The sequence below is a fragment of the Triticum aestivum genome, chromosome 4B, assembly GCF_018294505.1.
Source record: "Triticum aestivum cultivar Chinese Spring chromosome 4B, IWGSC CS RefSeq v2.1, whole genome shotgun sequence".
Taxonomy (NCBI): Eukaryota; Viridiplantae; Streptophyta; class Magnoliopsida; order Poales; family Poaceae; genus Triticum; species Triticum aestivum.
Window position 1 is genome coordinate 304,167,121 of NC_057804.1, and position 20,348 is coordinate 304,187,468.

The following is a 20,348-nucleotide window of genomic DNA, read 5'->3' on the forward strand; positions in this document are numbered from 1 at the left end:
ATGTATGTCTTGCGTGGGATACCCATGGTGACAATGGGGTATTATATTGATCTACTTGATGTATGTTTGGGTGATCAACTTGCGGGTTCCGTGACCTTCAGAATCTATGCATAGGGGTTGGCACTCGTTTTTGTCTTGACTCTTCTGTAGAAACTTTGGGGCACGCTTTGAAGTACTTTGTATTGGTTGAATAGATGAATCTGAGATTGTGTGATGCATATCGTGTAATCATGCCCACGGATACTTGAGGTGACATTGGAGTATCTGTGTGACATTAGGGTTTTGGTTGATTTGTGTCTTAAGGTGTTATTCTAGTACGAACGCTATGATAGATTGAAAGGAAAGAATAGCTTCATGTTATTTTACTACGGACTCTTGAGAAGATCGATCAGAAAGGATAACTTTGAGGTGGTTTCGTACCCTAGAATAATCTCTTCGTTTATTCTCCGCTATTAGTGAGTTTGGAGTGACTCTTTGTTGCATGTTGAGGAATAGTTATAGGATCTAGTTATGTTATTATTGTTGAGAGAACATGCATTAGTGAAAGTATGAACCCTAGGCCTTGTTTCCTAGCATTGCAATACCTTGCTGTTTTTATATTTTTAGATTACAAAAATCTATATCTACCATCCATATTGCACTTGTAACACCATCTCTTCGCCGAACTAGTGCACCTATACAATTTACCATTGTATTGGGTGTGTTGGGGACACAAGAGACTCTTTGTTATTTGGTTGCAGGGTTGTTTGAGAGAGACCATCTTCATCCTACGCCTCCCACGGATTGATAAACCTTAGGTCATCCACTTGAGGGAAATTTGCTACTGTCCTAAAAACCTCTGCACTTGGAGGCCCAACAATGTCTACAAGAAGAAGGTTGCATAGTAGACCTCAGTGTATAGAAAGGATGATTGTGGCAAGCTAAAAAGAAAAGACTCAAATCATACAAGACGCTCCAAGCAAAACACATATCATGTGGTGAATAAAAATATAGCCTCAAGTAAAGTTACCGATAGACGAAGACGAAAGAGGGGATGCCTTCCGGGGCATCCCCAAGCTTAGGCTCCTCTTGTCCTTGAATATTACCTTGGGGTGCCTTGAGGATCCCCAAGCTTAGGCTCTTTCTACTCCTTATTTCATAGTCCATCAAATCCTTACCCAAAACTTGAAAACTTCACAACACAAAACTCAACAGAAAATCTCACAAGCTCCGTTAGTATAAGAAAATTAATCACCACTTAAAGGTACTCTTGCAAACTCATTCTTTATTTATATTGGTGTAATATCTACCATATTCCAACTTTTGCATGGTTCATACCCCTCGATACTACCCATAGATTCATCAAAATAAGCAAACAACACATAGAAAACAAAATCTGTCAAAAACAGAACAGTTTGTAGCAATCTGTGACTCTCGAATACTTCTGTAACTCCAAAAATTCTGAACAATTAGGACAACCTGTGCAATTTATGCACCAGTCCAGAGCAAAAGTAATCAGATCGAAAGCACGTTTCAATAAAATCCAGGAAATTATTTCCTGGGCGCAAAAGTTTCTGTTTTTCAGCAGGATCAAAAAAACTATCACCGTAAGCTATCCCAAAGGTCTTACTTGGCACAAACACTAATTAAAACACAAAACCACATCTAACCAGAGGCTAGATGAATTATTCAAAGCAAAAAAGGAACAAAAAGCAAAGAACAAAAAATAAAATGGGGTCGCCTCCCAAAAAGCGCTATTGTTTAATGCCCTTAGCTAGGCATTGAGATTTCAATGATGCTCACATGAAAGACAAGAATTGAAGCACAAAGAGAGAACCATAAAACACGTGACAAACACATCTAAGTCTAACATACTTCCTATGCATAGGCGTTTTGTAAGCAAACAAATTATATAGGCAAGCAAAAACTAGCATATGCAAGGAAGATGAAAGAGACGATAGCAATCTCAACATGCAGATAGGTAATTTAGTAACATGAAAATTTGTACTACCATATTTTCCTCTCTCATAATAATTTCATGTACGATCATAAGAAAATTCAACAATATAGCTATCACATAACAAATTCTCAACACGATCCACATGCATGCGAAGTTGACACTCTTCCAAAATAGTGGGCTTAACATTAACTAAAGTCATGACCTCTCCAAACCCACTTTTATAAAAAAACATAAGATTGAACATTATCAAAATATGTGGGAGTTGACACTCTTCCAAACCCACTTTCAATATTATTGCAAACATTATTATCAATCTCATATTCATCACGGGGCTTAAATAAATTTTCAAGATCATAAGAAGAATCACCCCAATCATGATCATTGCAACAAGTAGTAGACATAGCAAAATTAGCATCCCCAATCTTAGGGTTTTGCATATCATTAACATAATTGACATTAATATAATTGTAAGTGCATCTAGTGCCCCTTAGTAATTTTGGTGTATTGAAGACTTATAGGTTAAGGGACTAATATGTTTGTGAGTGTACACAGGTTCTATAAGTCGATGGGGAGTTTGATATTTACAGTGAAAGTCGACCCCAAAAAATGAATGTCTTCGACTGAAGACTTTGGTTCTCCTAAAGACTTTGAAAGTGAAGAAATAGGTATGACCGTGAAGACTTGGATTTTCATGCGAGGACTATGAAGCGTGAAGACTTTTGTTTTCGTAGTTTCATTTTCTTCTTCTTGAGTCATAGGAAACACCGTACTATTAAAGGGGGTCGAGGTAATACTAAGGAAACTAATTTCCAAGTGATGCTCATCTCAAAATCCTACACCAACCCAATCCTTCGAGTGAAGCCATTGGAAATCTCATATCAGTTCAGTCAATTTCTTCAGTGAGAGAGACGAAGATCTTCTGGTCACTGAGGAATTTGTCCTGACTGAGGAGTTAGGAATCCGCCAGTGCAGATTTCCTATACAGTGAGGAACATGATAGCCCTGAGGAATTCGAACCTCAAATCCGACCGTTGTTGTGCCACACGCCAGCTGTCCAAAATATCCTACCACCTAACAGTCATATCATTGAAGGGCGTCTATGTCTTATCATGTCGGGCTGCTCCCTAGGCTACAAATAGCTGCCCCCTATAACCACTAGTTGGTTGGCTGCTCCAAGAGAAACTGACACTTGTCATTTGAGAGCATGCCATCCTCTGAGGATTTTGAGCGAAAATCATCAAGTGAGGAAAACCCAAATCCCTAACCCAAACCTACAAACCCAAAGTGATTGAGCATCACTAAAGAGATTGTTCCTGTGTGGAACCGATGCTTGTTACCTTTGAGGACTATGTATCCTCCAGACGGTTAGGCGTCATAGTCTAAGCATCCAAGAGGAATTGTGGATCGCCGAGTGACCTAGTATGTGAAGGTTTGGAAGTCACCTGTGAAGACTTACCACTACTATTGAGCGAGGTCTGTGTGATCTTAGCTCAAGGAGAATACGGTGAGGACTGTGTGTCCGTGACTGTGTGTCCTCGAGTTTAAATACTCAGCCACTCCAACCAGACGTACAACTGTCACAGCAGTTGGAACTGGTCTACCAAATCATTATCTTCACCAAGCCTACTGGTTCTGTTTCCTAAACCCCTTCATTTCCTCAGTAATGTGTTGATGAACCGGATCATTACTGTTTGAAGACTTTGACTGAAGACTTTCTCTAATTCCTCAATCCTATTTCTTCAGTCAGTTTGTCTTCATCCTGCTTATCTTGTGTTTACGCTTTCTGTACTCTGTGTTTGTCTTTCATTTCATCATGATGACTATGCTGTTGCTTTGTTATGATTATACCTGAGTACTTATTCCGCTTCAAGTAGTCCTTTGCTTAGGAATTTCCTCAACCTGAAATTCCTCAGTGAAGAATTCATAAAAATCACCTATTCACCCCCCTCTAGTCGACGTAATGCACTTTCAATTGGTATCAGAGAAAGGTACTCCCTTGTTCTGTGTGATTTTGGTTTAACCACCTGGAGTTTAGTTATATCGACTGCAAGTATGATCAAGGTAACGGCTGGGTGTCCTACCTTTGATGGGACGGACTACCCCTACTGGAAGAACAAGATGCGCATGCATCTTGAGGCAATTCATAACGATCTCTGGTATGTTGGGGAAAATGGCGTTCCCTCAGTCACTCCGTCTGTGAATGCTGCTGATGTGAAGAGATTCAAGCAACTCGATTCTCGAGCGAAGAATATCATATGTGGCCATCTGAGAAAAGGACAGTACGGCAGAGTGAGTGCTCTGCAAACTGCCAAGCTGATTTGGGACAGGCTATCCAAGGTCAACAAAGGAGTCTCAACTCAACATGACTCCCGAGTTGATGTTCTTCACAATCTCTTCGACCACTTCAAAATACTCGACGACGAAAATGTTTAGCAAACCTTCGGTCGCCTCACTGACATCTCAAATGAGCTTCAAGCACTTGGTGCCACTGACATCACCGACCATGAGGTGGTGAAGAAATTGCTGAGCTAATTATAAGTCACTAGATCCCGCTGATATCCTCGAGAGGCTAAATACTCATGAGTTCCAGCTTGCTGGGAAGAGAGATCTCTATGGACCGAGCTACGTAATATCACGTGCACTGAAGGCCAAGGTAGTCTCTGAGTCCGAAGCTGAAGACTCTGGTAGCAGCCTTGGTGATCCTGAAGAACTCAGCCAGGAGCTAGCAATGCCCGTGAGGAAGTTCCATAAGTTCTCTCGCCGTGATCGGTTTGGAAAGTCTTCAAGAAATGATGATTCCTCGTCTCATGACTACAAAAAGAGAACTTGCCACAAATGCAAGAAACCTGGTCACTACATGTCTGATTGTCCCCTATGGGAAAAGGAATCAAAGAAGAAAAAGTACAAAGATGACGATTCTGATGACTCAAATAAGAAGAAGAAATCTTCAAAGTCTTCATCATCAAAATCTTCAAAGTCTTCATCTCACAGGAAGAGCAGTTCCAAGAAGGCCCGGGCATTCATTGGCAAGGAAATGGACTCTAAAGCTGAATCTGAGGACAATGTTGAGGAGGAGGAATCTGAGGAATCGGACTCTGGTGTGGCAAGCTTAGCCCTCGCTACCTCTTACGTCAGCAAATCCATCTTCAACACTGTAGAAAATGACCTCCCCAACTCTGCTGACAAAAGCCTCGATGACTATGCTCCCACCTACTGCTTCATGGCAAAAGGTGCCAAGGTACTCAAACATTCCCCCTCTGACTCTAGTGATGATGAATCTGATGATAATCTCAAGCCTAGCTATTCCAAACTTGCTAAAATTGCTGTTAAACAACAGAAGGCTTTAGAAAAGATTCAAAATCAACTAGACAGAAGCGATGACCTGTTGGGTGAGGAATTGAATCGAACTAAGACTCTGACAAATAATTTTCAGATACTTCAAACTAAGTTTGACAACCTTCAAAATCATCATAACACTCTCTTAACTGATCATGAGAAGCTTTCTTATGAATTTGTTCAGAGAAAGCAAGATCTTGAGAAGTTAAAAGTGAGTTATGAAGATCTTCAGAAGGAAAACGATTCATTGCTTGCTCAACGGATCAGTTCCGCTCAGGAAGAATTTATTCCACCATGTCTGAAATGCATTGAGCGTGAATATGCTAATTCATCCTGAATGTTCAAATGCTTCTATTACTGCAAATTCTTCAATTGTCTCTGTGGTCAGAAATTCCTCATCTGAGGACACCATGAGTATCACTGATGATAATGCAGGGCTGAATGAATTGTATGTGACAGGCATTTACAAAAGCCTCAAAGGGCATCAGATTCTATGTGATGTGCTCAAAAAGCAGATCTTGAACAGGAACCCTAGGAAATAGGGTATTTCCTTTGAGAGGAAACTCAATGCTGATGGGACCTACTAGAAACCTGAGTAGTATCCCAAAACCTCATGGGTTGCTGCGAAAGGACCTCCTGTAGATCCATGCACTTTATCTGGCTTTACCTGTGATTCTTCATATTCCTTTGATGAGTCTTTTCACTCCTACTACAAACTATTTAAGAATCAGAATGGTGAAGTATTTGCTCGATATGTTGGAACTAACTGCAGGAACGCCCCCCCTATGAAGAAAATTTGGGTTCCTAAAAGGTGCCTTGAAAGTCTTCAGGTGAATGTACCTCATGGGTTGCTGCGAAAGGAACTCATGTAGATCCATGCACTTTATCTGGATTTACCTGTGATTCTTCATATTCCTCTGATGAGTCATTTGACTCCAACTACAAACTATTTAAGAATCATAATGGTGAAGTATTTGCTCGGTATGTTGGAACTAACTGCAGGAATGGTCCCCCTATGAACAAAATCTGAGTTCCTAAAAGGTGCCTTGAAAGTCTTCACGTGAATGTCATCATGACACCATCCATGAAGAATAGGAACCCCTGATCAAACACTTCATATGGACCAAATTCTTCCTATGGATCCAAGTCCTCAAATGGACCAAATTCTTCATATGGATCAAATTCCTCACGTGGATCAAAATCCTCATATGAACATCATTGTGCTAACACTTCTGTTTTGCAAGGAAACTCTAAAGGCCATGAATATGTGCATTATTCTTCAAACCATTATGTTCATAAGTCCTCGAAGAATGTCTCTGCTTATTCATATGCTTATCCTAACCACTCTTTTGTGAAACGAAGTGCACTGGCTTCTATGCCATCTTTTTCTTATGGAGCTCGCAGAATGATGAATTCTTCGCCACCCCTCCAAATGTGGGTGGTGAAGAAGAATAACTTATCTCTTATGCAGGGTCAGGTATCCAGACAAATTGATCGTCTGAAGAATTTGTTGGAGACCTGAATGTGCTTGAAAGGACACAAGCTAATCATGTAGAAATGAATTTTTCATTTCTCACGTCCTCATACTTCTATATCTGTTACTGTTGATGAAATTGATATCATATTCTTCACTGATGAAGTATATGGGTTCGTAAGTTGCACTAAGTCATCTGCAGGATGAACAACCCAAAGCTACTGAGTGGGTCCTCGACAGTGGATGTACAAATCACATGACCGGTGACGGAAACTTGTTGATGGACACTGATTTGTCACCATCTCATCTGAAGCATATCACCTACACTAACAAAGGCAAAAGCAAGGTATTGGGTCTAGGTAAGGTTGCAATCTCAAAGGATAGACACATGGACAAAGTCATGCTTGTCGAGTCCTCAGGATTCAACCTCATGTCTGTCTCAATGCTTTGTGATCTTGATATGGTTGTCATCTTTGGCAAATATCATTGCATTGTGCTAATGGAATCTGACAACTCCAAAGTCTTCGAAGGCTTTAGGAAAGGAGACTTGTATATTGTTGATTTCTCTGCAGGACCACAGCCTGCCATGTGTCTACTAGTAAAAGATTGAGAATGCTGGCTATGGCATCGATGACTTGGTCATGCTGGGATGAGGAACTTGCATACACTCACGAAGAAGAAGCATGTCATTGGCATCGAGGGTGTCAAATTCCTCAAAGATCATCTTTGTGGGGCTCGTGAGGCTGGGAAGATCACCAGAGCCAAGCATCCCTCGAAGACTATCATGACCCCTTCTCGTCCCTTTGAATTACTTCATATGGATCTCTTTGGCCCTACTCATTATGCCACGTTCTCTAGTTCAGAATCATTATATGGCTTTGTCATAGTTGATGACTATTCTCGTTACACATGGGTGCATATCATCACTTACAAAAATGTAGTGCAGGAAGTCTTCAGACAATTTTCCTCAAGGGCTTCTACTAACTTCGGTGTGAAGATCAAGAATATCAGGAGTGATAATGGAACCGAGTTCAAGAACACTAGCCTTGATGAATATCTTGATATACATGGTATTACTCATGAGTTATCTGCTGCTTATACTCCACAGCAGAATGGTGTCGTGGAGCACAAGAACAGAACTCTTGTTGAGATGGCTCGGACTATGCTTGATGAATACAAGACACCTCAAGTTTTTTGCCTGAAGCAATTGATACTGCGTGCCTCATCATCCACAGGGTATATCTTCACAAATTCTTCAAAAAGACCTCATATGAACTCCTCACTGACAAGAAACTCAATGTAAGCTATTTCAAAGTCTTCGGTGCTAAATGTTGGATTAGAGATCCTCACCATCACTCTAAATTTGCATTGAAAGCACATGAGGGTTTTCTCTTTCGTTACAGAAAGGACTCGCACACCTATAGAGTCTTCAAGATCAATCATCACAAGATTGTTGAAACTGTAGGTGTGCGGTTCGATGAAACTAATGGCTCGCAACGAGAGCACCTACCTCCTGTGCTAGATGAAATGTCACCTAAGGAATCCATCAAGTTCAAAGCTACTGAGGATATCATCCCTACCGAAGAATCTGTGGAAGAAGTCATTCCGGATCATCAAGAAAATCACACTAGTGTTGCTAAAGAAACTGGTCCTAAAGATATTGCTGAGCCTAAGCAAAGTCGTCAACCTGCACATCCTCGCATAGTGAACGAATTGCAGATCGAGAAGATCATCAATGAGAACCGAGCACCGGGTCCTCTCACGCGCTCAAAAGCTTCACATTTATTGTAACATCCCAAATTTTCAATTTGGAATGTTATACATTAGATCATCATTGCATACCATATTTTATTGCATTTTGGCTTGATCCTAGAAATTCTACGCAACTCAAGGACCCACGGAGAGAGTTGGGGATTTCGTTATTTTCATATTTGAGTTTTCTCAAATTTTGAAAAGAGGATTAATTGGTTTTGATTTTTTTCCCTTCCTAATATTTCTAAAATAAAAATATATGAGAGGAGATAAAATGATTTCTCCAAAATAAATGGAATATTAGAGGAAAAATATTTAAAAAATCATTTTATTTTTTTATTTGGAGTTTATTGCAAATTTTATTTGAATTAGAAAAATTGCACATTTTCAAAATTGCATTTTAGGGCCAAGAAAATGTTCGTCTTGTCCTAAATATTTTATTTAGACAGTGAAAATTTGTTTTGGCATTTTTTATTTTTTTATTTTTTTTAGGATTTATTTTCGGTGGTATGTTATTTTAAAAAAAATGTGCGCGCCCGACTGGGCCAGCGGCCCAGCCGAGCCGGGCCGGCTTCGCCCCGCCTCCGCCCGACCGGCTCCGAGCCGTAGTCCGGCCGGTGCACGCCGCCGCCGTCGAGTCCGGAGAGGACTCCTCCTCCTCGCCCCTTCCCCAAGCCGCCCCCCTCTTTATATACCCCGCCACCATCCGCCACCACCACCACCCGCCACCCCGCAGCGACGCCGCTGCCGCCTCAGATCCGCGCCGCCCCGCCTCCCGTCGTCGTGCCGCTGCCACCGCACCCCACCGAGGCCCCAACGGAGCCCCGCCGCCCGCTGGACCTCGCCGAAGGTAGCCGCCGCCGCTGTTCGTCGTTTTTTTAGAACAACCGATTCGTTTTTTTTAAAAACCTAGTTTTATTTTTTCTAGATCGGTCGGTTTTTCTGGTTTATTTATTTAGCGAGCGTCCGCTTGTTCATTCTTTTTAACGAACGCGGTTCACCATTTAGCCACAGACAGCGAACGTTCATTCGTTAGCCTGCTCCTTAGTTTTTCTTTTTCCAGGATTTTTCCGCGATTATTTTTTATCGCGATTTCCGCCCTGATTTTCGTTTTAGTTTATCTTTTCGCTCGTTTATCGGAATCAGGCGATTCAAGTGCCTAGAGTTTCGACTCGAAACCCTCTTTCTGTTTATCCAACTTAAACAAGTTTTTGCTACTTTAAAATTTGACTTAAGTCCAAATTAGTAAACGAAGCTTGTTTCTTTCGCAGTTTGAGTTTCATTGGTTCGTTTGATTTGATTCTTGTTGCAAACCGGAGTTCTTAATATGAACTTTCTGGTACCATGAAAGGCTTGGTTTCCATTTGGGTTGTAGATGTAACCAACCCGCTAGTAAGGTAAGCGTAGAAAGAAATAATAGAAAAAGAGCTCCAGTATAAAGATCATCATTGGTGCGTAATCCTATTGTATACCACCACTGATAAACTCCAGAATAAGCAATATTCACTGGACCAGCAGCACCTCCTCGAGTAAACAATTGCATGATTAGGATCTGGTTAATATGTGGGTTTTGGGAAGTAGATGAGGTAGTACATATTGTCCTGTTTATTATCAAACCTTTGGGAGACACTTCTACGTTTGCTTATACTGCTATGTTATGCTTGTAGACGTGGATTGGGTGAGTGTATCCATAATAGATGTGAGTGTTTAATTGATGGTTAACTTAAGGTGGCTATTTTAATACACATCTGGGTGGATTGAGGCACCTGTGGAACCCAGTGTTGCCTGTATTTTTGGAAATCTCGGGGTACCGTGTGATTCTCCTATGGACCGCCACCCAGGATCAAAGGGATCATAAGATTATTCATGCTAGAAACTTCCGTTTGCAGCCGCAATCTATTATGGGCTCTAGCATAGTTGAGTAGGTTGTGTGACCTCTTTCAGTGGTAGGCCAGCAGATGTAGGGGATGTAAGTTGGTACTGTCTACCCAGAATAAAGAGTAAATTCTTCTGAAAGACTATGTCTCCGTCATCCGTTTCTCAAACATCATGTAATGCGAGAAATCCAACGGAGGAGATTGAGTCTTGTGGGAAAAGTGCGCAAACCTCTGCAGAGTGTAGAAACAAATCATGGTTAGCCGTGTCCCCGGTTATGGATGTTTTGAGTATCTAGTTCCTAGACTATCATGTGGATCTCATCACTCTTAATATAAATTGATTGGGTTTAATGATGATGCGTAATTGGGATTGAGAGGGGGATTACCTTCTCAATGTTTAACAACCACCATGATAGTTAAATAAAATTTATTCCTTTGTAGTAGGGAAAAATTGGCTTTATGCAAAACTATAACCATAGAGCTTTCCACTAGCCATATATGCATGTAGTGATAGCATTATTCTGTTCATTACTCTCTATGTGTTACATTGCCAACATATTCCATGTGCTGACCCAATTCAGGCTGCAACATTCATGTTGCAGACTTTTCAGACGACGAGTAAGGTGCCTTAGGTCGTGATCTTTCACTCAGTGATGCCGTTCGAGTTGATGGACTCGCTTTATCTTCCAAGCCTTCCGCTGTTACCATTTTGAGATGGCCTTAATCCATATTTATTGTAATAAGTTCTCTTTTGAGACATTCGATGTAATAAGTGTGTGATTTCTACTCTGTTATAAATCCTTCAAGTACTGTGTGTGTTAGCATTACCAATCCAGGGATGACACTGATGCACAAAGATCAGACTGTTTGAGGTCTGGTCGCTACAAGATGGTATCAGAGCACAGGTTGACTGTAGGACACGACCACTAAGCTAAAGCCCTAGATCACTACTCTCTTCTCATTTCTAACACCTCTCCTTTTCTACTCCTTAGGATGGCGGATGCAAGGAACAAGTTCATGCAACCGGATGAAGATACACCTTTCGGACGCCACTTGAAGGAAGTTACTAGATACCTGAACATCGGAGTACCAAGCTTCACCGGGACCTACATCGCCACTTTACCCGAAGAGGAGCGTTGGATGATTCAAGTTCAAGTTCCTGGAAGGACTTTCATGCCCGTCACTGAGCCCATAGAGTTTTCCTTTGATGCACCAACCTGGAGTTTAGGAAAGAGCATGGCAACCCACATCACCATGGGACGCATTGGAGAAGTTTACCACAAGGATCTCAAGGATACTATCTAGCAGATTTGTGGGCGCCTAGACGAGCAATGGGAGATGATTAGTACCAGGAAGGATAGATCCATTGCAGCTTTCATCCAGGAGTTAAACCAACACATTCGTCGCCACGAGAACCAAATGTGGGCAGGCATGATAGATCTGAAGAAGGCAATGACCAGGATCACGGAGCTGGAAGAAGAACTCAAGACTACACGCGATGGATATGAGGAGCAAATTGCAACATTATTGGAAGAGAATGGCAACCTGATAAAGAAGATCGGAGTGTTCATGGGAGACCCCGCGCCAGGAGGAGAAGACGATGATTCCACCTGTCCGGAGAACTACATCATCATCGACGACACCGACTCAGACCCTGATGATAGCGATGATGACTTTGTTTCAACTCTCACGCAATACATGAGTGTGAGCCATGGATATAGCACTATAGGTAGAATAGAATATGATGGTGGGGGTTATGTGGATAAGACAAAAAGGGAGAAAGTCTCACACACACGCATCTCATCAACGGGCTATGGAGATGCCCATCAATTGATGTCAATGCGAGGAGTAGGGATTGCCATGCAACGGATGCACTAAGAGCTATAAGTGTATGAAAGCTCAAACTGAAACTAAGTGGGCATGCATCCAACTTGCTTGCTCATGAAGACCTACGGCATTTGAGTAAGCCCATCGTTGGAATATACAAGCCAAGTTCTATAATGAAAATTCCCACTAGTATATGAAAGTAACAATATAGGAGACTCTCTATATGAAGAACATAGTGCTACTCTGATATGTGCATTTTGCATCATGCTTTTATATCAATATTTAGTGTATTATGGGGTGTTATTACACATTATATCTCAATACTTATGGCTATTCTCTCTTATTTTACAAGGTTTACCATGAAGAGGGGGAATGCCGGCAGCTGGAATTCTGGCTGGAAAAGGAGCAAACATTGGAAACCTATTCTGCACTGCCCCAAAAATCCTGAAACTCCACGAAACTTGTTTTGGCAGTAATAAGAATTATTGAGCAGAACAAATACATCAGGGGGCCCATACCCTGGCCGGGAGGGTGGGGGTGCGCCCACCCCTACTGGGCGTGCCCCCTATCTCCTGGGCCCCTTGGTGGCCCCCTGGTGTCCATCTTCTGCTATATGAGGGCTTTTACCCTGGAAAAAATCGTGGGCAATCTTACGGGACGAAACTCCGCCGCCACAAGGCGGAACCAATCTAGAGCTCCGGCAGAGCTATTCTGCCGGGGACACTTGCCTCCGGGAGGGGGAAGTCATCACCATCGTCATCACCAACGATCTTCTCATCGGGAGGGGGTCAATCTCCATCAACATCTTCACCAGCACCATCTCCTCACAAAACTCTAGTTCATCTCTTGTATCCAATCTTGTATCAAAACCACAAATTGGTACCTGTGGGTTGCTAGTAGTGTTGATTACTCCTTGTAGTTGATGCTAATTGGTTTACCTGGTGGAAGATCATATGTTCAGATCCTTAATGCATATTATTACCCCTCTGATTATGAACATGAATATTCTTTGTGAGTAGTTACGTTTGTTCCTGAGGACATGGGTGAAGTCTTGCTATTAGTAGTCATGTGAATTTGGTATTCGTTCGATATTTTGATGAGATGTATGTTGTCTTTTCCTCTAGTGGTGTTATTTGAACGTCGACTACATGACACTTCACCATTATTTGGGCCTAGAGGAAGGCATTGGTAAGTAATAAGTAGATGATGGGTTGCTAGAGTGACAGAAGCTTAAACCCTAGTTTATGCGTTGCTTCGTTAGGGGCTGATTTGGATCCATATGTTTAATGTTGTGGTTAGGTTTACCTTAATACTTATTTTGTAGTTGTGGACACTTGGAATATGGGTTAATCATAAGTGGGGTGCTTGTCCATGTAAGGGCAGTACCCAAGCACCGGTCCACCCACATATCAAATTATCAAAGTACCAAACGCAAATCATATGAACGTGATGAAAACTAGCTTGACGATAATTCCCATGTGTCCTCGGGAGCTTCTTCCTCATTATAAGAAATTGTCCATGCTTATCCTTTGCTACAAAAAGGATTGGGCCACCTTGCTGCACTTTATTTACTTTATTTACTTGTTGCTTGTTACAATTTATCTTATCACAAAACTATCTTTTACCTACAATTTCAGTGCTTGCAGAGAAAACCTTACTGTAAACCGCTTATCATTTCCTTCTGCTCCTCGTTGGCTTCGACACTCTTACTTATCGAAAGGACTATGATAGATCCCCTACACTTGTGGCTAATCAAGACTCTTTTCTGGCGCCGTTGTCGGGGAGTGAAGCGCTTTTGGTGAGTGGAACTTGGTAAGGAAACGTTTATATAGTGTGCTGAAATTTTCTGTTACTTGTCACTATGGAAACTAATCCTTTGAGGGGCTTGTTCGGGGTATCTTCACCCCGACCAGAAGAGCAAAGAGTTGCTCCTCAACCTACTGAACTTTTTGAAAATATTTACTTTGAGATTCCTCCGGGTATGATAGAGAAACTGCTAGCTAATCCATTTGCAGGAGATGGAACATTGCATCCCGATTTACACCTTATCTTTGTGGATGAAGTTTGTGGATTATTTAAGCTTGCAGGTATTCCCGATGATGTTGTCAAAAGGAAGTTCTTCCCTTTATCTTTGAAGAGAGATGCATTGACATGGTATGACAGCTAAGTTCGATTGTGTTAAATCTTTTATGGATACCGATGCTTTTCGTGGATTTAGCGCTAAATATGGACTTGACTCTGAGATAGTAGCTTCTTTCTGTGAATCTTTTGCTACTCACGTTGATCTCCCTAAGGAGAAATGGTTTAAATATAATCCTCCTGTTGAAATGAAAGTAGTTGCACCTATTACAGTTGAAGAAAAGACTATCACCTATAGTGATCCTATTGTTCCTACTACTTATGATGAGAAACCTCCTTTTCATGTTAGGATAAAGGATCATGCTAAAACTTCGACTGTTGTTCGTAAGAGTAATACTAGGACTTATACACCTCCTGAGCAAATCAAAGTTGAACCTAGATTTGCTATGGTTAAATATCTCTTGGATGATGATTTAGATGGGCATGTTATTTATTTCTGTGGTGAGACTGCTAATATTGTTAGACCAGATACTAAGATACATAGACCTTTGGTAGGCATGCCTATTATTTCTGTTAAAATAGGAGATCATTGTTATCATGGCTTATGTGATATGGGTGCTAGTGCTAGTGCAATACCCTATGACTTATATAAAGAAATTATTCATGACATTGCGCCCTTTGAGTTGGAAGGTATTGATGTTGCTATCAAGCTCGCCAATAGGGATACTATTTCACCAGTTGGGATTGTTAGAGATGTTGAAGTCTTGTGTGGGAAGGTTAAATACCCTGTTGATTTTCTTGTTCTTAGTTCCCCACAAGATGACTTTTGTCCCATTATTTTTGGTAGACCCTTCCTGAATACTGTTAATGCTAAGATTGATTGTGCAAAGGATATTATCACCATTGGCTTAGATGGTATGTCTCATGAGTTTAATTTTGCTAAGTTTCGTAGACAACCTTGTGATAGAGAACCACCTAGTAAGGATGAGATTATTGGTCTTGCTTCCATTGTCGTGCCTCCTACTGATCCATTAGAACAATATTTGCTAGACCGTGAAAATGATATGTTTATGAAGGAAAGAAGGGAAATAGATGAAGTGTTCCTTAAACAGAAACCTATGCTGAAACACAACGTTCCCGTTGAAATTCTTGGGGATCCCCCTCCACCCAATGGTGATCCCGTGATTGAACTGAAACAATTACCTGATAATCTTAAGTATGCTTATCTTGATGAGAAGAAAATATATCCTGTTATTATTAGTGCTAACCTTTCAGAGCAAGAAGAAGAAAGATTATTGAAAACTCTGAAGAAGCACCGAGCTGCTATTGGATATACTCTGGATGATCTTATCCCATGTTATGCCAACACAAAATTTCAGTGGAGAAAGATGCCAAACCAGTTAGAGATCCTCAACGACGACTGAATCCCAAGATGAAAGAAGTGGTAAGAAAGGAGATACTAAAGCTCCTTGAGGCAGGTATAATTTATCCCATTGCTGATAGTGATTGGGTAAGCCATGTCCATTGTGTTCCTAAAAAGGGAGGTATTACCGTTGTTCCTAATGATAAAGATGAATTGATCCCGCAAAGAATTATTACAGGTTATAGGATGGTAATTGATTTCTGTAAATTAAATAAAGCTACTAAGAAAGATCATTACCCTTTACCTTTTATTGATCAAATGCTAGAAAGACTATCCAAACACACACATTTCTGCTTTCTAGATGGTTATTCTGGCTTCTCTCAAATACATGTGTCAGCGGGGGATCAATCAAAAACTACTTTTACTTTCCCTTTTGGTACTTTTGCTTATAGACATATGCCTTTTGGTTTATGTAATGCACCTGCTACCTTTTCAAAGATGCATGATGGCTATATTCTCTGATTTTTGTGAAAAGATTTGTGAGTTATTCAAGGATGACTTCTCCCTTTATGGATCCTCTTTTGATGATTGCTTGAGCAACCTTGATCGAGTTTTGTAGAGATGCGAAGACACTAGTCTCGTCCTGAATTGGGAAAAGTGTCACTTTATGGTTAATGAAGGCATTTTCTTGGGGCATAAGATTTCCGAGAAAGGTATTGAAGTTGACAAAGCCAAAGTTGATGCTATTGAAAAAATGCCATGTCCCAAGGACATAAAAGGTATAAGAAGTTTCCTTGGTCATGCCGATTTTTATAGGAGGTTCATTAAGGACTTTTCTAAAATATCTAGGCCTCTGACTAATTTATTACAAAAAGATATTCCTTTTGTCTTTGATGACGATTGTGTAGAAGCAGTTGAAATACTTAAGAAAGCTTTGATCACTTCACCTATTTTTCATCCACCTGATTGGAATTTACCTTTTGAAAATATGTGTGATGCTAGTGATTATGCTGTAGGTGCTGTTCTAGGGCAAAGAGTTGATAAGAAATTGAATGTTATCCAGTATGCTAGTAAGACTCTTGATACTGCCCAAAGAAATTATGCTACTACTGAAAAAGAATTCTTAGCAGTTGTGTTTGCATGTGATAAGTTTAGACCTTATATAGTTGATTCCAAAGTTACTATTCACACTGATCATGCTGCTATTAAATATCTTATGGAAAAGAAAGATGCTAAGCCTAGGCACATTAGATGGGTTCTCCTGCTCCAAGAATTTGATTTGCATAGTATTGATAGAAAGGGAGCTGAGAACCCCGTTGCAGACAACTTGTCTAGGTTAGAGAATGTTCTTGATGACCCACTGCCTATTGATGATAGCTTTCCTGATGAACAATTAGCGGTCGTTAATGCTTCTCGTACTGCTCCTTGGTATGCTGATTATGCTAATTACATTGTTGCTAAGTTTATACCTCCTAGTTTCACATACCAGCAAAAGAAGAAGTTCTTTTATGATTCAAGACATTACTTCTGGGATGACCCACACCTCTATAAAGAGGGAGTAGATGGTGTTATTAGACGTTGTGCACCTGAGCATGAACAGGAACATATCCTACGCAAGTGTCACTCTGAATCATATGGAGGACACCACGCTGGAGATAGAACTGCACGCAAGGTACTGCAATCTGGTTTTTATTGGCCTACTCTCTTCAAAGATGCTCGTAAGTTTGTCTTATCTTGTGATGAATGTCAAAGAATTGGTAATATTAGTAGACGTCAAGAAATGCCTATGAATTACTCTCTTGTTATTGAACCTTTTGATGTTTGGGGCTTTGATTATATGGGACCTTTTCCTGCCTCTAATGGTTACACTCATATTTTAGTTGCTGTTGATTACGTTACGAAGTGGGTAGAAGCTATTCCAACTAGTAGTGCTGATCATAACACCTCTATTAAAATGCTTAAACAAGTTATTTTTCCGAGGTTTGGAGTCCCTAGATATCTTATGACTAATGGTGGTTCACATTTTATTCATGGTGCTTTCCGTAAGATGCTTGCTAAGTATGATGTTAATCATAGAATCACATCTCCTTATCATCCGCAGTCTAGTGGTCAAGTAGAGTTGAGCAATAGAGAGCTAAAATTAATTTTGCAAAAGACTGCCAATAGATCTAGAAAGAATTGGTCCAAAAAACTTTATGATGCATTATGGGCCTATAGAACTGCATACAAAAATCCTATGGGTATGTCTCCTTATAAGATGGTCTATGGAAAAGCTTGTCATTTACCTCTTGAACTTGAACATAAAGCATATTGGGCTATTAAAGAGCTCAACTATGACTTCAAACTTGCCGGTGAGAAGAGGTTGTTTGATATTAGCTCACTTGATGAATGGAGAACCCAAGCCTATGAGAATGCCAAGCTATTTAAAGAAAAAGTCAAACGTTGGCATGACAAAAGCATACAAAAGCGTGAGTTCAACGTAGGAGATTATGTGTTATTATTCAACTCTCGTTTAAGATTTTTTGCAGGAAAGCTTCTCTCTAAATGGGAAGGTCCTTATGTTATCGAGGAGGTCTATCATTCTGGTGCCATAAAAATCAACAACTTCGAAGGCACAAGTCCGAGGGTGGTGAACGGTCAAAGAATTAAACATTATATTTCAGGTAATCCTATCAATGTTGAAACTAATATTACTGAAACCGTAACCCCGGAGGAATACATAAGGGACACTTTCCAGAACATTCCAGACTCCAAAAAGGAATAGGTATGTGGTACGGTAAGTAAACCAACTCCAAAACAACTCCAATGGCAATTTTTATCAGTTTTGGAATATTTAAGAATTTTAGGAAGAAAGAAATAGTCTGAGAGGGACACGAGGCCCCCACGAGAGTGGAGGGCGCGCCCACCCTTACTGGGCACGCCCCCCTGTCTCGTGGACACCTCGTGTGCCTCCCGGACTCCATTTTCTTGCACGTTACGTATTTTGGTCGGTAATAATTCATTATATAAACTCCCGAAGGTTTTGACCACCGTATCACGCAAATATCCTCTGTTTTTGTTTCGAGCTGTTTCCGTTTCAGATCAAGAGCACCATGACGTCGCCCTCCTCCAACAACGAAGACAAGGATGCTTGGATATTGAAGATAGAGCTGAAAAGACAAGAACCGGAAGAGATCAACAAGGATGAAGGGATAAAGAAGGCCATGGAGGTTCAAGCTCCGGCGGTGAAAGAAGAAGACATCCCTCAACCTTTACCTAACCACTTTATTCCAACAGAGATTAAAGCTTTCAAGATGATTGAGTGAGCTCATATACAGAACAAGTATCTCACACAGGAGAATATTTTGTTGAAGAATCATATCGCAGGACTCAAGGGCATTATCCGCAAGCGAGAGTAGCTTTTACGCTTGATGTGTGATTATCCACCATCATCATCACCACCTCTATCACCTTCGAGGACATAATCATATGGGTATGGGCACTCCCCTTGGCAACTGCCAAGCTTGGGGGAGGTGCCCCGATATTGTATCACCATCACACTCCTATCTTTACCGTTTTATTTAGTTTGATCCTTTTAGTAGTATCTTGATCTAGTAGATTGAAGTTTCGATATCAAGTAGTTTTGAGCTTTGCTTTGTGATCGCTTTTTGTAATCGAGTCTGTGAGCTATCTATAATAAATATTAGTGTTGAGTCAAGGGCTTTTCTATGTTGCTATGATCCTAAGAAAGTAGAAAGAATAAAAGAGCTCATATTGATCTTACGGTTAGTGATGACTTCACACATAGAAAGTATGAGGCATAAAAGTTGTTGAGAGTTGATAAACGTAGTTTTGGTCATCGTTGCAATTAATAGGAAGTGATAAGGAAAGAGAGGTTCACATATAAATATATTATCTTGGACATCTTTTATGATTAGGAGCACTCATTAAGTATGACATGCTAAACGAGTTGACGTTAGACAAGGAAGACAACGTAATGGTTTATGTTTTCTCACATCTCAGTTAAAGTATATTGTCATTGACCTTCCAAACATGTTGAACTTGCCTTTCCCCCTCATGCTAGCCAAATTCTTTGCACCAAGTAGAGATACTACTTGTGCTTCCAAATATCCTTAAACCCAGTTTTGCCATGAGAGTCCACCATACCTACCTATGGATTGAGTAAGATCCTTCAAGTAAGTTGTCATGTTGCAGGCAATAAAAATTGCTATCTAAATATGTATGACTTATTAGTGCAGAGAAAATAAGCTTTATACGATCTTGTTGTGGAAGTAATAAAAGCGACGTACTGCATAATAAAGGTCCACATACAAGGGGCAATATAAAGTGACGTTCTTTTGCATTAAGATTTTGTGCATCCAACCCTAAACGCACATGACAACCTCTTCTTCCCTCTGCGAAGGGCCTATCTTTTACTTTATGTTTTTACTTTATGCTTGAGTCAAGGTGATCTTCACCTTTCCCTTTTTCATTTTATCCTTTGGCAAGCTCCTCGTGTTTGAAAGATCATGATATATATATCCAATTGGATGTAAGTTAGCATGGGCTATTATTGTTGACATCACCTGAAGGTGAATACGTTGGGAGGCAACACAATAAGCCCCTATCTTTCTTAGTGTCTGGCTGAAACTCCATAACCATAAGTATTGCATGAGTGTTAGCAATTGTAGAAGACTACATGATAGTTGAGTATGTGGATTT